Below are 16130 nucleotides of genomic sequence, written 5' to 3' on the forward strand. Positions count from 1 at the left end.
TACACAAAGAGAGAGTGAAACACAGAGATCTACATACATGGCATTTACAGAGAGATTGAGCTCTAGAGCAAACAATTGATGGGGTTTTTAAACCAAGGGAAAGGAACTGTGATAGGGTAGGAAACAGGAGGAGGTGTGTCTTCTGATTGATGATTGATTGTTGATTGATTGGGGAGTGATGATTTTCACCTGTGAGGGGAGAAGGAGAGAAAAGAACACAGGATACACACACAGGATACTTGTATCCGTAACACCTGGTATGGCAACTGCTCGGCATCTGACCGTATGGCGCTATAGAGGGTAGTGCGTACGGCCCAGTACATCACTGGGGCCAAGCTTACTGCCATCCAGGACCTATATAATAGGCGTTGTCAGAGGAAAGCCCATAAAATTGTCAAACTCCAGTCATCAAGACATAGACTGTTCTCTCTGCTCCCGCACGGCAAGCTGTACCGGAGCACCAAGACTAGGACCAAAAGGTTCCTTAACAGCTTCTACCCCCAAGCCATAAGACTGCTGCTGTTTATCATCTATACATAGTCACTTCACCCCTACCTACGTGAACATGTTCACCCCTACCTACATCTAACCTGAACCCCTGCACACTGACTCGGTATATATACCCCCTGTATATAACCTTGTTGTTTTATATTTTTTTTATTACATGTTTTACTTTAGTTTATTTGGTAAATATTTTCTTAACTCTTCTTGAACTCCACTGTTGGTTAAGGGCTCGTAAGTAAGCATTTCATGGTAAGGTCTACACTTCTTGTATTCGGCTCATGTGATTAATAAAGTTTGATTTGAAATGGCTCTTCTAGATGATATGTCATTACAACTATCCCCAGTTCAAAAATGTGTATTTATTTTACCTTTATTTAAGAAGAAATTCTTATTTTCAATGACGGCCGAGGAACAGTGGGTTAAACAACAGATTTGTACCTTGGGGATCTGAACTTGCAACCTTTCGGTTACCAGTCCAACGCTCTAACCACTAGGCTACCCTGTCGCCCCGCCAGTCAATTGTCACCATGTTCAAATAGTTCTCTCTCCTGTCACACACACACACACACACACACACACACACACACACACACACACACACACACACACACACACACACACACACACACACACACACACACACACACACACACACACACAAGGAGGCATATTGAATTAGCTGATTAAAGTGAGAATCATGTCAACACTGCAGGGCTGGCTGAGGAAGGCTTGTGCTATGCTGAGCTGTGATTGGCTGTTGCTATAACAATGAGGGAGGGGGAGAGAGAGGTAGGGGGGCGGAGAGAGAGGCTGATTATAAAACCCTCCATATAGCTCTCTCTTTTCCTCTGGGGATTTTCTCTTCAGGTTTTCTTTTTCCTTTTTTCAGGCAGCGGAGTGATTGCATGCAGGAGGACAGAGGGTTTGAGTCGTGCGCTGTCAGAGGGGAAGACTGGAGTTGTTGTCTCTCTCTACCATTCTCTCTCTGTTTCTCGCTCTGGTCTGCGTCTTCAGCCTGCTCCGTCAGAATAACATTAAGGCACACAGACACACCTGGGAAGTCTTTGGACACCGTGAACAGAAGGAGAGCGGCTTCTGTTTCCTTTAGCAGACAACCTCTTCACTCCTGTAAGTACAACTGTTGCTGCTCTCGGTCTTTATCCCTCCCTCACTCTAGATCTTTCTCTGTATATCTCTCTCTCTGTCTCTCTCGCTCTCTTTCTATCTATTTCTGTCTCCTTACTTTGTCTTTCTATTTATCCCCCCTCTCTCACCCCTTCCCCCCTCCTCTATGTCTCTGTGATTGTGCTGGTCTGGGACATGTCATCCTGACTATGATTGATCAGAACCAAAAAGGTGACATCAGGTTTAGACTGACCCTTGGACAGTTCTAAGGGCATCTTCTCTACTGTGCTATGGACCATGCTCTGTTTTTACATATCTGGAACTTTGTGTGTTTCAGTTAATCCTGGTCACTCTGTGTTTGACTCCCGCAGTATTTTATTGTCAGAAATATTATTGTGGGAAGTGTGTGGGAAGTGTGTGGGAAGTGTGTGGGAAGTGTGTGTGTGTGTGTGTGTGTGTGTGTGTGTGTGTGTGTGTGTGTGTGTGTGTGTGTGTGTGTGTGTGTGTGTGTGTGTGTACAGTGAGTTCAAAAAGTTTTGGGACAGTGACACATTTTCTTTTTGGCTCTGTACTTGAGCACTTTGGAACGATACAATGACTATGAAGTGAAAGTGCAGACTGTCAGCTTTAATTTGAGGGTATTTTCAGCAATATCGGGAGAACTGTTTAGAAATTATAGCACTTTTTGTACATAGTCCCTTCATTTTAGGGGACCAAAGGTATTATGTTCACTTACACAGTAAAGTACCAGCCAGAAGTTTGGACACATCTACTGAAGGGTTTTTCTTTATTTTTACTATTTTCTACATTGTAGAAGAATAGTGAAGACATCAAAACTATGAAATAACACATGGAATCATGTAGTAACCAAGTGTTAAACAAATCAAAATATATTTTAGATTCTTCAAGGTAGCCACCATTAGCCTTAATGACAGCTTTGCACACTCTTGCCATTCTCTCAACCAGCTTCATGAGGTAGTCACCTGGAATGCATTTCAACAGGTGTGCCTTGTTAAAAGTGAATTTGTGGAATTTCTTTCCTTCTTAATGTGTTTGTGCCAATCAGTTGTGTTGTGACAAGGTAGGGGTGATATACAATTTCTAGAACTTTCAAGGTTTCTTCATTGCAGTCGCAAAAACCATCAAGCGCTATGATGAAACTGGCTCTCATGAGGACCACAACAGGAAAGGAGGACCAGAGATACCTCTGCAGCAGAGGATAACGTCATTAAAGTTAACTGCACCTCAGATTGCAGCCCAGATAAATACTTCACAGAGTTCAAGTAACAGACACATCTCAACATTGACTGTTCAGAGGAGACTGCTGAAGATATTTCTGATGAAACCACTACTAAAGGACACCAATAAGAAGAAGAGACTTGGTTGGAAAACGAGCAACGGACATTAGACCAGTGGAAATCTGTCCTTTGGTCTGATGATTTGAGATTTTTGGTTCCAACTGCCGTGTCTTTGTTAGACGCAGATTAGGTGAACGGATGATCTCTGCATGTGTAGTTCCCACTGTGAAGCATGGAGGAGGAGGTGTGATGGTGTGGGGGTGCTTTGCTGCGGACACTGTAGGTGATTTATTTAGAATTAAAGACACACTTAACCATCATGGCTACCACAGCATTCTGCAGAGATACGCCATCCCATCTGGTTTGCACTTGTGGGACTAACATTAGTTTTTCAACAGGACAATGACCCAAAACACTCCTCCAGGCTGTGTAAGGGCTATTTAACCAAGAAGGAGAGTGATGGAGTGCTGCATCAGATGACCTGGCCTCCACAAATACCCGATCTGAACCCAATTGAGATGGTTTGGGATGAGTTGGACTGCAGAGTGAAGGAAAAGCAGCCAACAAGTGCTCAGCATATGTGGGAACTCCTTCAAGACTGTTGGAAAAGCATTCCTCATGAAGCTGGTTGAGAGAATGCCAAGAGTGTGCAAAGCTGTCATCTAGGCAAAGGGTGGCTACTTTGAAGAATCTCAAATATAAAATATATTTTGATTCGTTTAACTTTTTTGGTTACTACTTGATTCCATATGTTATTTCATAGTTGATGTCTTCACTATTATTCTACATTGTAGCAAATAGTAAAAATAAAGAAAAACCCTGTAATGAGTAGGTGTGTCTAAACTTAGGACTGCTACTAATATATATATATATATATATTATATTATATATATATAATATACAGTGCCTTGCGAAAGTATTCGGTCCCCTTGAACTTTGCGACCTTTTGCCACATTTCAGGCTTCAAACATAAAGATTTAAAACTGTATTTTTTTGTGAAGAATCAACAACAAGTGGGACACAATCATGAAGTGGAACGACATTTATTGGATATTTCAATCTTTTTTAACAAATCAAAAACTGAAAAATTGGGCGTGCAAAATTATTCAGCCCCTTTACTTTCAGTGTAGCAAACTCTCTCCAGAAGTTCAGTGAGGATCTCTGAATGATCCAATGTTGACCTAAATGACTAATGATGATAAATACAATCCACCTGTGTGTAATCAAGTCTCCGTATAAATGCACCTGCACTGTGATAGTCTCAGAGGTCCGTTAAAAGCGCAGAGAGCATCACGAAGAACAAGGAACACACCAGGCAGGTCCGAGATACTGTTGTGAAGAAGTTTAAAGCCGGATTTGGATACAAAAAGATTTCCCAAGCTTTAAACATCCCAAGGAGCACTGTGCAAGCGATAATATTGAAATGGAAGGAGTATCAGACCACTGCAAATCTACCAAGACCTGGCCGTCCCTCTAAACTTTCAGCTCATACAAGGAGAAGACTGATCAGAGATGCAGCCAAGAGGCCCATGATCACTCTGGATGAACTGCAGAGATCTACAGCTGAGGTGGGAGACTCTGTCCATAGGACAACAATCAGTCGTATATTGCACAAATCTGGCCTTTATGGAAGAGTGGCAAGAAGAAAGCCATTTCTTAAAGATATCCATAAAAGTGTCATTTAAAGTTTGCCACAAGCCACCTGGGAGACACACCAAACATGTGGAAGAAGGTGCTCTGGTCAGATGAAACCAAAATTGAACTTTTTGGCAACAATGCAAAACATTATGTTTGGCGTAAAAGCAACACAGCTCATCACCCTGAACACACCATCCCCACTGTCAAACATGGTGGTGGCAGCATCATGGTTTGGGCCTGCTTTTCTTCAGCAGGGACAGGGAAGATGGTTACAATTGATGGGAAGATGGATGGAGCCAAATACAGGACCATTCTGGAAGAAAACCTGATGGAGTCTGCAAAAGACCTGAGACTGGGACGGAGATTTGTCTTCCAACAAGACAATGATCCAAAACATAAAGCAACATCTACAATGGAATGGTTCAAAAATAAACATATCCAGGTGTTAGAATGGCCAAGTCAAAGTCCAGACCTGAATCCAATCGAGAATCTGTGGAAAGAACTGAAAACTGCTGTTCACAAATGCTCTCCATCCAACCTCACTGAGCTCGAGCTGTTTTGCAAGGAGGAATGGGAAAAAATGTCAGTCTCTCGATGTGCAAAACTGATAGAGACATACCCCAAGCGACTTACAGCTGTAATCGCAGCAAAAGGTGGCGCTACAAAGTATTAACTTAAGGGGGCTGAATAATTTTGCACGGCCAATTTTTCAGTTTTTGATTTGTTAAAAAAGTTTGAAATATCCAATAAATGTCGTTCCACTTCATGATTGTGTCCCACTTGTTGTTGATTCTTCACAAAAAAATACAGTTTTATATCTTTATGTTTGAAGCCTGAAATGTGGCAAAAGGTCGCAAAGTTCAAGAGGGCCGAATACTTTCGCAAGGCACTGTATATACTGAACAAAAATATAAACGAGACAATTTCAAAGATTTTACTGAGTTACAGTTCATATAAGGAAATCAGTCAATTGAAATAAATTTAGTAGACCCTAATCTATGAATTTCACATGACTAAGCAGAGGCACAGCCATGGGTGGGCCTGAGAGGACATAGGCCTACCCACTGGGTGGGCCCCACAAAAGGGCTTTATTACAGACAGAAATACTCCTCAGTTTCATCAGCTGTCCGAGTGGCTGGTTTCAGACGATCCCACAGGTGAAGAAGCCGGATGTGGAGGTCCTAGGCTGCGTGGTACCTGTGGTGTGCGGTTGTGAGGATGGATGGATGTACTGCCAAATTCTCTAAAACGACATTTGGTAGCACACGGTGCACCTGTGTAATGATCATGCTGTTTAATCAGCTTCTTGATATGCCACACCTGTCAGATGGATGGATTATCTTGGCAATGGAGAAATATTCACTAACAGAGATGTAAAACACATTTGTGACAGACCACCTCGATTAGGTCTTTTGTAGCAACATTTGAAATGGTGTTTTTTACATTGGATAAAAGTAGAGACTAAGAGCTAGAAAATGGTATATCATACACTGCAGTTGAGGAACAATTGGAAAGTAATTCTGCTTTGAAAGTTCACACCTACTTAAGCCTGAGCCCCACCCATCTCTTTAAGGCCATGTGAATGGCAGGAAGCACCAGTGACTAGATCAATAAAAACATTCCTTGGTGTCCACATCACCAACAAACTAACATGATTCAAGCACACCATGGCAGTCGTGAAGTGGGCACAACAAAACCTATACCCCCTCAGGCGACCAAAAATATTTGTCATGGGTGCTCAGATCTTCAAAAGGTTCTACAGCTGCACCATCGAGAGCACCATCGAGAGCATCCTGACAGGTTGCATCACTGCCTGGTATGGCAACTGATCGGTCTCCAACCACAAGGCACTACAGAGGGTAGTGCGAATGGCCCAGTACATCACTGGGGCCAAGATTCCTGCTATCCAGGACCTCTATACCAGGCGGTGTCAGAGGAAAGCTCTGAAAATTGTCAAAGACTCCAGTCACCCTAGTCATAGACTGCTCTCTCTGCTACCACACGGCAAGCGGTACCGGGAGCGCCAAGTCTAGGTCCAAGAAGCTTCTAAACAGCTTCTACCCCCAAGCCATATGACTTCTGAACATCTAGTCAAATGGCTACCCAGACTATTCACATTGCGCCCCCTCCCCTCTCCACACCACTTCTGTGTTGTCATGTATACATAGTCACTTTAATTAACTCTACCTACATGTACATACTACATACTAACCGGCGCCCCCGCACATTGACTCTGTACCGGCACACCCCTGTACATAATTTTTTACTGCTCCTCTTTAATTACTTGTTACTTTTATCTCTTATTCTTATCCATATTCTTTTAAACTGCACTGTCGGCTAGGGGCTCGTAAGTAAGCATTTCACCTGTTGTATTCGGCGCATGTGACTAATAAAATATTATTTGACGTGGTAAACACACACTATATCAAACAAAATCTATGTTTATTTGTCACATGCACAGGATACAGAAGGTGTAAACGGTGCACTGACATGGTTACTTGCATAGTAGCAATATCAAAACAGAAAGTGTCCAGATAAAACTATTTTATAATTATTAGATGGTTACCCGACACCCTTTTCTAAATTGATGGGTCATGTGTTGGAAATGCGCTAACCCCCCCAGCCACATCTAGCTGAGTGGATGGGTCACTATAGTCTAGACATGTACACATATTCATGAAATACAATAGATGGACGTAATCACCCCCAGACACACCTGGCTAATGTGATGGGTCATGTAATAATAGGGCCAAAGTGGAGTCTTTTGTTTAGATCAAAGAACCGGCATAATCAATGAACCAGCATAATCCAATCCCTGTAGTATGAATCTGCAGGTAGCTAAAGCTCCTGTTAAATTCAGGGCATCAATGTTGTTGAGACAATTAGCAAAACTTGTGTAGTTCTCGATGGCTAACGTTATATCTTTCAAAAACGGCACTATAGAAAGTACTATCAACACGTACTGAACAGGTCATGTTACAGACAGAAGCGTGCTACAAGGCAGACCAACTCTCTAGGTTTATTCCTAGGTTCTGGCCTTTCTAGGGAGTTTTTCCTAGCCACCGTGCCTCTACACCTGCATTGCTTGCTGTTTGGGGTTTTAGGCTGGGTTTCTGTACAGCACTTTGAGATATTAGTTGATGTAAGAAGGGCTTTATAAATACATTTGATTTGATTTGAATCCAAACTCATCTCCCGTCGGCAGTGTATCAAATACTTGTTCTCCCCACTGTGTGTGTATATACAGTGGGGAGAACAAGTATTTGATACACTGCCGATTTTGCAGGTTTTCCTACTTACAAAGCATGTAGAGGTCTGTAATTTTTTATCATAGGTACACTTCAACTGTGAGAGACGTGATCTAAAACAAAAATCCAGAAAATCACATTGTATGATTTTTAAGTAATTCATTTGCATTTATTGCATGCAATAAGTATTTGATACATCAGAAAAGCATAACTTAATATTTGGTATAGAAACCTTTGTTTGCAATTACAGAGATCATATGTTTCCTGTAGTTCTTGACCAGGTTTGCACACACTGCAGCAGGGATTTTGGCCCACTCCTCCATACAGACCTTCTCCAGATCCTTCAGGTTTCGGGGCTGTCACTGGGCAATACGGACTTTCAGCTCCCTCCAAAGATTTTCTATTGGGTTCAGGTCTGGAGACTGGCAAGGCCACTCCAGGACCTTGAGATGCTTCTTATGGAGCCACTCCATAGTTTACCCTGGCTGTGTGTTTCAGGTCGTTGTCATGCTGGAAGACCCAGCCACGACCCATCTTCAATGCTCTTACTGAGGGAAGGAGATTGTTGGCCAAGATCTCGCGAAACATGGCCCCATCCATCCTCCCCTCAATACGGTGCAGTCGTCCTGTCCCCTTTGCAGAAAAGCATCCCCAAAGAATGATGTTTCCACCTCCATGCTTCACGGTTGGGATGGTGTTCTTGGGGTTGTATTCATCCTTCTTCTTCCTCCAAACACGGCGATTAGAGTTTAGACCAAAAAGCTTTATTTTTGTCTCATCAGATCACATGACCTTCTCCCATTCCTCCTCTGGATCATCCAGATGGTCATTGGCAAACTTCAGACGAGCCTGGACATGCAGTGGCTTGAGCAGGGGGACCTTGCGTGCGCTGCAGGATTTTAATCCATGACGGCGTAGTGTGTTATTAATGGTTTTCTCTGAGACTGTGGTCCCAGCTCTCTTCAGGTCATTGACCAGGTCCTGCCGTGTAGTTCTGGGCTGATCCCTCACCTTCCTCATGATCATTGATGCCCCACGAGGTGAGATCTTGTATGGAGCCCCAGACCAAGGGTGATTGACCGTCATCTTGAACTTCTTCCATTTTATAATAATTGTGCCAACAGCTGTTGCCTTCTCACCAAGCTGCTTGCCTATTGTCCTGTAGCCCATCCCAGCCTTGGGCAGGTCTACAATTTTATCCCTGATGTCCTTACACAGTTGTCTGGTCTTGGCCATTGTGGAGAGGTTGGAGTCTGTTTGATTGAGTGTGTGGACAGGTGTCTTTTATACAGGTAACGAGTTCAAACAGGTGCAGTTAATACAGGTAATGAGTGGAGAACAGGAGGGATTCTTAAAGAAAAACTAACAGGTCTGTGAGAGCCGTAATTCTTACTGGTTGGTAGGTGATCAAATACTTATTGCATGCAATAAAATGCTAATTAATGACTTAAAAATCATACAATGTGATTTTCTGGATTTTTGTTTTAGATTCCGTCTCTCACAGTTGAAGTGTACCTATGATAAAAATTACAGACCTCAACATGCTTTCTAAGTAGGGAAACCTGCAAAATCGGCAGTGTATCAAATACTTGTTCTCCCCACTGTATATATATATATATATACATATATATATACATATATATATATATATACATATATATATATATAGTGTGTGTGTGCATCTATCCATCTATGTCCTTAATCAGTATAAAGGAGGACATATTGCTTACTTGTTGAGCAAAATCAAAGCTGTAATACATCCTGATGTCTTTGCTTGTTGGTTCAGTAGGGACCCCCAGAGACAACTGCAGGTCTTGACAGGTGGCCTTGCAGTCAGCAACCATCTTCTGGTAGATAGACCGCTCACTGATTGGAGCCGTTAGACCATTCTCCTTGTATGACTGGTGGAGGAGAGTGAAGCATGTTCTACTGATGCTAAAAGACAAATTCCAGATACAAATATTTTAGCATTATTATACAATAGATAGCCGTAATCACCGTCGGACACACCTGGCTAACTTGATGGGCCATGGGATCATCTGGCGAAGTGGAGTCTTTTGTTTTAGACATGTAGCTAGCTAGCTAAACAATTAACCAAAATCCCAATCCATAGAGTATTAGCAATACAAACCGATTGTCATAGCTAGTTAAAGTTAACAAAATAGGTTAAGATAAGGCTAAGATAAGGCTATAACTAGCAATGCAAATGGCTTTGAGATAATATTACTCCACAGATCATACACGTAATGTTAGCTAGCGAGCCAGCCACCTAACATCAGCTAGCTAGCTAACAGTAAGCTTTATCTTGCAATGAAAACAACTTTCTGACAAAATTAGAAACGTATAACATCTGAAACTGTAGCTAGACTCTTGCCCGTATGTATACATGAATGAACTCTTCACGACAGACTGCAACCCCTTTCATTAAATAACACGTCCTGTGTCGTTTCCATTTTGTTTGTACAGCTTGCTTGGCTCATTGTGTCATGTCACTCTGGTTCACATTGTCTGATTCATTTTCAGAGTCAGAGAGAGCCTGCATGATTCGGTCGTCCTCCTGAAAGTAGTACATCACAAGTTCTTCCCACTGATAGCGGGAAGCGCCTGATAAGCACCTAGACATATAGCGGCCTAGACATGTAGCGCTATCGACTAGCCTGATAGTTCAGGGCAGCAATGTTATTGAGAGCAGTAGCAACACATTTGCACTTCTCCATGGCTAACATTATATCTTTAGAAAAAACTGCAGTTGAAAGGATTATCTACTCATAACGAGCATCTCATTATATAGACAGAAGATGCTATACGGCAGACCAATCCGAAACTCATCTCCCGCCGTATCCAGCCCATTCATTATCTCAGCCAGTCATGGCTAGCGGAAAGGTTCTTGTCTTTTTCTGAGGCTAAACCAACTAGGCTTGTAATGTAACAACTTCACTCGTATTTACAGATGGCATACAGGTTTGTTATTAAGGCACATGAAAGTTCAAATGTTGAAGAAGGCATTTCTGCCAAAAAACGCATTTTGATAAAAAATAAATGTTCAAACGCCTCTCCTGTGAAGGTAGTGACTTGCGACATATGCCTAGTTTGCTGAAATGAGTCACATTTGTGCATAACATTTGAGAGACATTTTTGGGGGGTTTGTTTGAAAACTTTCTGGGATCTTTTACTTCATCTCATGAAACAAGGCCCAGTGTTCATTGGCTGTGTGTATGTGTGTGTGTGTCACCTGCACTGACTCTGATTACAAGCAGGCAGTTGATTTGTGTCATGTTGGGTTGTATGGGGCACATTACACTATTTACATAACTCACGTCCTATTGTTGGCTCTGACTCATCGAACACCCTCAAACCCGTTGTTAATCATGTTAATATGAAGCAAGAGCCACGGCATAGAGAAACAATGGGCCTGGATTCTTCAAAAAAATACCACGGATATAAATACACTCACTGGGAATACAATCAAGCGCAGATTTATACACACATGCTAAGCCACACACCAAGCTGGTATCATTGTGTGTGCGGAAAAGCGTGTGTGTTTCAGTCAAACTTCTCACCTCTCCCACTACAAGATGTCCAGGCTCAAAAGTGATTCCCTTGGTGTGAGAGAGAGAGAGAGAGAGAGAGAGAGAGAGAGAGAGAGAGAGAGAGAGAGAGAGAGAGAGAGAGAGAGAGAGAACTGATCTGTTTCCCAAAACCATCGTTATCAAATCAAATTTATTTATATAGCCCTTCGTACATCAGCTGATATCTCAAAGTGCTGTACAGAAACCCAGCCTAAAACCCCAAACAGCAAGCAATGCAGGTGTAGAAGCACGGTGGCTAGGAAAAACTCCCTAGAAAGGCCAAAACCTAGGAAGAAACCTAGAGAGGAACCAGGCTATGTGGGGTGGCCAGTCCTCTTCTGGCTGTGCCGGGTGGAGATTATAACAGAACATGGCCAAGATGTTCAAATGTTCATAAATGACCAGCATGGTCGAATAATAATAAGGCAGAACAGTTGAAACTGGAGCAGCAGCATGGCCAGGTGGACTGGGGACAGCAAGGAGTCATCATGTCAGGTAGTCCTGGGGCATGGTCCTAGGGCTCAGGTCAGTTGAAACTGGAACAGCAGCATGGCCAGGTGGACTGGGGACAGCAAGGAGTCATCATGTCAGGTAGTCCTGGAGCTCAGGTCCTAGGGCTCGGGTCCTCCGAGAGAGAGAAAGAAAGAGAGAAGGAGAGAATTAGAGAATGCACACTTAGATTCACACAGGACACCGAATAGGACAGGAGAAGTACTCCAGATATAACAAACTGACCCCAGCCCCCCGACACATAAACTACTGCAGCATAAATACTGGAGGCTGAGACAGGAGGGGTCAGGAGACACTGTGGCCCCATCCGAGGTCACCCCCGGACAGGGCCAAACAGGAAGGATATAAAAAAATATATTTACACAGGTCAAAAAGAAAACAAAGATGATGTACTTTCCAGAAGAGAGAGAAAGGTGTGTGTGTTAGGTCTGTTTGAGTGGTGCAGCGGGTAGACTAGCTGAGGCCTGTTCCAGGAAGGCCAGGGGTCCAGGTGGAGGGAGAGAGAGGTGTGTTAACACTCGTAATCTTTTATTTATTTATTTCACCTTTATTTAACCAGGTAGGCAAGTTGAGAACAAGTTCTCATTTGCAATTGCGACCTGGCCAAGATAAAGCATAGCAATTCGACACATACAACAACACAGAGTTACACATGGAATAAACAAAACATACAGTCAATAATAGAGTAGAATAATATAATTTATGCTATGAAATCCTGAGAATTTATTAGGGCAATTCCCCCTCATATCAAATAGCTGGCAAAACAATCCAAGCAATGATGGCATGGCCTATGCCCCCATGGAGGCAGAGCTGCTGCTGCTAGCAGACACTAATGGGCAGAGAAGTAAGTAACTGAACAGCTTGTTTTGAACTATATCTTTTTTCAACGGGAAAATGTACACATTTACCACACTTTTATGAGCATTTAAAACATAATGGTGGGGCGCCACCCTTAACACCCTAATTGGTGGGCTGCCGCTGATTTAAATACATTTCATGTTCAATCAGTTGAGTTATATTTTGCTACTTGTAGGCTACTGTCTGTAATTTGTCTCAATATACTTCACGATGTGTAACAACATGTGCATAATAATGTGCCAAATCTTGATTTAGGGTAAGCATTAGAATAACCAGCCTCAATATTTGCAGCCATAGATGATATCTTTCCAGGAGATGATCCGTCATCAGTATTGTGGAATGATTCTAAAGTTAAGGTAAGCTTTCAATGGAGAAAGCTGATCCGAGCGCAGCTTGCCTTTCTTTTCATCCTATCAGCATCGACACATGCCTCAAAGACACATTTAGCGAACGTTCTCTCTGGGTGGTGTTTTGGGAAACGAATGTTACATTTTTGCCTGTTGTAGGAAAGATGCTGTGTTAAAACACTAGTAAGCCTAAGTTCCATCGCTATCGGGGAACCGGGCCCAGGTGTCTAAGCCAAGGTCAGTCTGACATTATCAACCAACTCAGTGGAACTGTGATCAAACACCATGCTAAATCCAGTGATCTCTCCCTCACTCTCCTGGGAGTGTGCTTGAGGTTAGAGGAGGAAGGGGAATACCTGCACACTGTATAGATACAACAGAGACACTAATGCAGCTCAACAGGAACAGTCAGCACATATGAGCTTTCATGAAAGAATAATAGCCTTAACCCTTACCCCCCCCAGCTGCAGCAAATCATGTGCTCCTCAGAGGCCCTGGCAGAGACAGCAGATCAGGTGTGCTGCTCATAACAACAGCCATGTAATTCACATAACCCTTGCAGTCTGCATGGGGTCAACTTTATTCCAGAACAATCAGTCATTTACACCTGAAAGCTACAGTGTTTTCACAGAAACCATCCGCCTGATGTCTTCTGCCTTGAGAAAAATATGTCTTAATCCGATGAGGTGTTTTCACATTTTCACATCCAGACACATAGTTGTTTATAGTAAGAGCTTCTAGTCTTCCAGCTTTATAGTCATGTTCAGTGACTTCTAATGAGATGCACACAGAAACTTATCTGAGGCAACAAATTCTCCACAATGATCATTGCAGTGACTTCTTCATCTTTGGCACTCTTGCACAATCACACTTTTTGATAATAAGGATCTTTGTGCTAATTGTCTCTTTCTGTTTTTTTCCCCTCTGAGTGGTGAAGTGAACTGTTGAGACCTCTGCCTGCTGGTCTGGTAGACTGTATTCTAATCTGGCTGGCTGTTCTGAGGCTGTCTGATGAGGTGATTTTAGATAATTGCCAGCTTGGTTCTCCAGAAGCTAACTCTAGCTGGGTAAGAGCTCATTAAAGACACTGGTTGTGTCCGAATACGCATACTACATTCTTAAACCGCATACTATTTACTCATCATCGCACACTATTTATCACGTACTGTTTAGTCAAAAGTATACAGTATGCCATGGCGGTAACGAAGTATGGGCTCCTAATTGGCTGAGTAGGTGTGATTTTTCCAAATTCAACAAACATGTAGTTGTTGAGCCAGCCAAATAATAAAGTCTGAATTGAATAGGAATGGATCTATAGGCCTACTCAGGTTGGTTATAGGCAGACTATCACATTCGACATACAGTGCCTTCAGAAGGTATTCATACCCCTTGACTTATGCCACATTCTGCTGTTATACTGCCTGAATTCAAAATGTATTCAATTGTTGTTTTTTCACCCATCTATAAACAGTACCCCATAATGACAAAGTGAAAACATGTTTATAGAAATGTTTGCATATTTATTGAAAATGAAATTCAGAAATATCTAATATATACTGAACAAAAATATAAACGCAATATGCAACAATTTCAAAGATTTTACTGAATTACAGTTCATATATGGAAATCAGTAAATAAATTCATTAGGCCCTAATCTATGGACTTGATGTGACTGGGAATACAGATATGCATCTGTTGGTCACAGAAACCTTTAAAAACAAAAGGTAGGGGCGTGGATCAGAAAACCAGTCAGTATTTGGTTTGACTGCCATTTGCTTCATGCAGCATGACACTCCTTCGCATAGAGTTGATTAGGCTGTTGATTGTGGCCTGTGGAATGTTGTCACTCCTCTTCAATGGCTGTGCAAAGTTGCTAGGTATTGGCTGGAACTGGAACATGCTGTCGTATGAGTATTTACACCCGAGTCAATACATGTTAGAATCACCTTTGGCAGCGATTACAGCTGTCTTTCTGGGTAAGTCTCTAAGAGCTTTGCACACCTGGATTGTACTACATTTGCACATTATTATTTAAAAAATGCTTCAAGCTCTGTCAAGTTAGTTGTTGATTATTGCTAGACAGCCATTTTCAAGTCTTCCTATACATTTTCCAGCTGATTTAAATCAAAACTGTAACTAGGCCACTCAGGAACATTCAATGCTGTCTTGGTAAGCAATTTCAGTGTATATTTGGCCATGTGTTTTGGGTTAATGTCCTGCTGAAAGGTGAATTTGTCTCCTAATGTCTGTTGGAAAGCAGATTGAACCAGGTTCACTCAAGGATTTTGCCTATGCTTAGCTCTATTCCATTTATTTTTATCCTAGAAAACTCCCTAGTACTTGCCAATGACAAGCTTACCCATAACATGATGCAGCCACCACCATGCTTAAAAATATGAGGTGGTACTCAGTCATGTGTTGTGTTTGCCCCTAAACATGCCTCAAACATAACACTTTTGTATTCAGGACAAAGTAAATTTATTTTACAATTTGGCCTATGCCTGCCTCTGGAGGCTCTGCAATTGCATCACACCCTCCATATGGAGCCTCCGACGACATTTTCTAATCAAGCATAAACTGTCTTTTAGCACTAGCGCTGAAACCTGTAGTGGCGGTCACTCCTCAACCATGATATGAGTAATGTTGATTTTTTGGTCTGAGGCACAGACGTATGGGCGAAAGGCCAGCAGTCAGCGCTAACCTTCTCTGGCCTCTATTTCTCTCACACACACACACACACACACACACACACACACACACACACACAGTGTTAGGTTATTGATTGTGAGAGAGCTGGGGGACAGATCGTAATAGGCAATTTGAGAGTACTCTGACATAAGGGCCAGATAAAACCATCAACAGAACCAATACGTCACCACTCAGCTGTCCAGGACATGATTACTTCACTTACAACTGATCACATTCAAATGGTCAGGCCGGTGACATCATCAATGACAATCAGTACCGTTTAGATGGCCAGGCTGTGACATCATGAATACTTTATGAAAGAGAATTGTTCAGCTAACTTAAGGC

The 16130-nt window shown here is 42.3% G+C and overlaps 1 protein-coding gene across 3 annotated transcripts in view; it reads left to right on the plus strand.

Moving 5' to 3' along the window:
- The first annotated feature begins 1342 nt into the window (after positions 1–1342).
- LOC112218232 (cyclin-dependent kinase 18) overlaps positions 1343–16130 on the plus strand; it is a 57412-nt gene continuing 42624 nt past the window's right edge. For 2 of the 3 annotated variants that reach the window (XM_042296417.1, XM_042296424.1), the window contains exon 1: positions 1343–1632. The gene's annotated coding sequence lies outside the window, so the exon portion shown is untranslated. The remainder of the gene's footprint in view (positions 1633–16130) is intronic. The other variant, XM_042296407.1, reaches the window with a different exon arrangement.

Source organism: Oncorhynchus tshawytscha, linkage group LG02 (genome assembly GCF_018296145.1).
Source record: "Oncorhynchus tshawytscha isolate Ot180627B linkage group LG02, Otsh_v2.0, whole genome shotgun sequence".
In the NCBI taxonomy this organism is placed as follows: domain Eukaryota; kingdom Metazoa; phylum Chordata; class Actinopteri; order Salmoniformes; family Salmonidae; genus Oncorhynchus; species Oncorhynchus tshawytscha.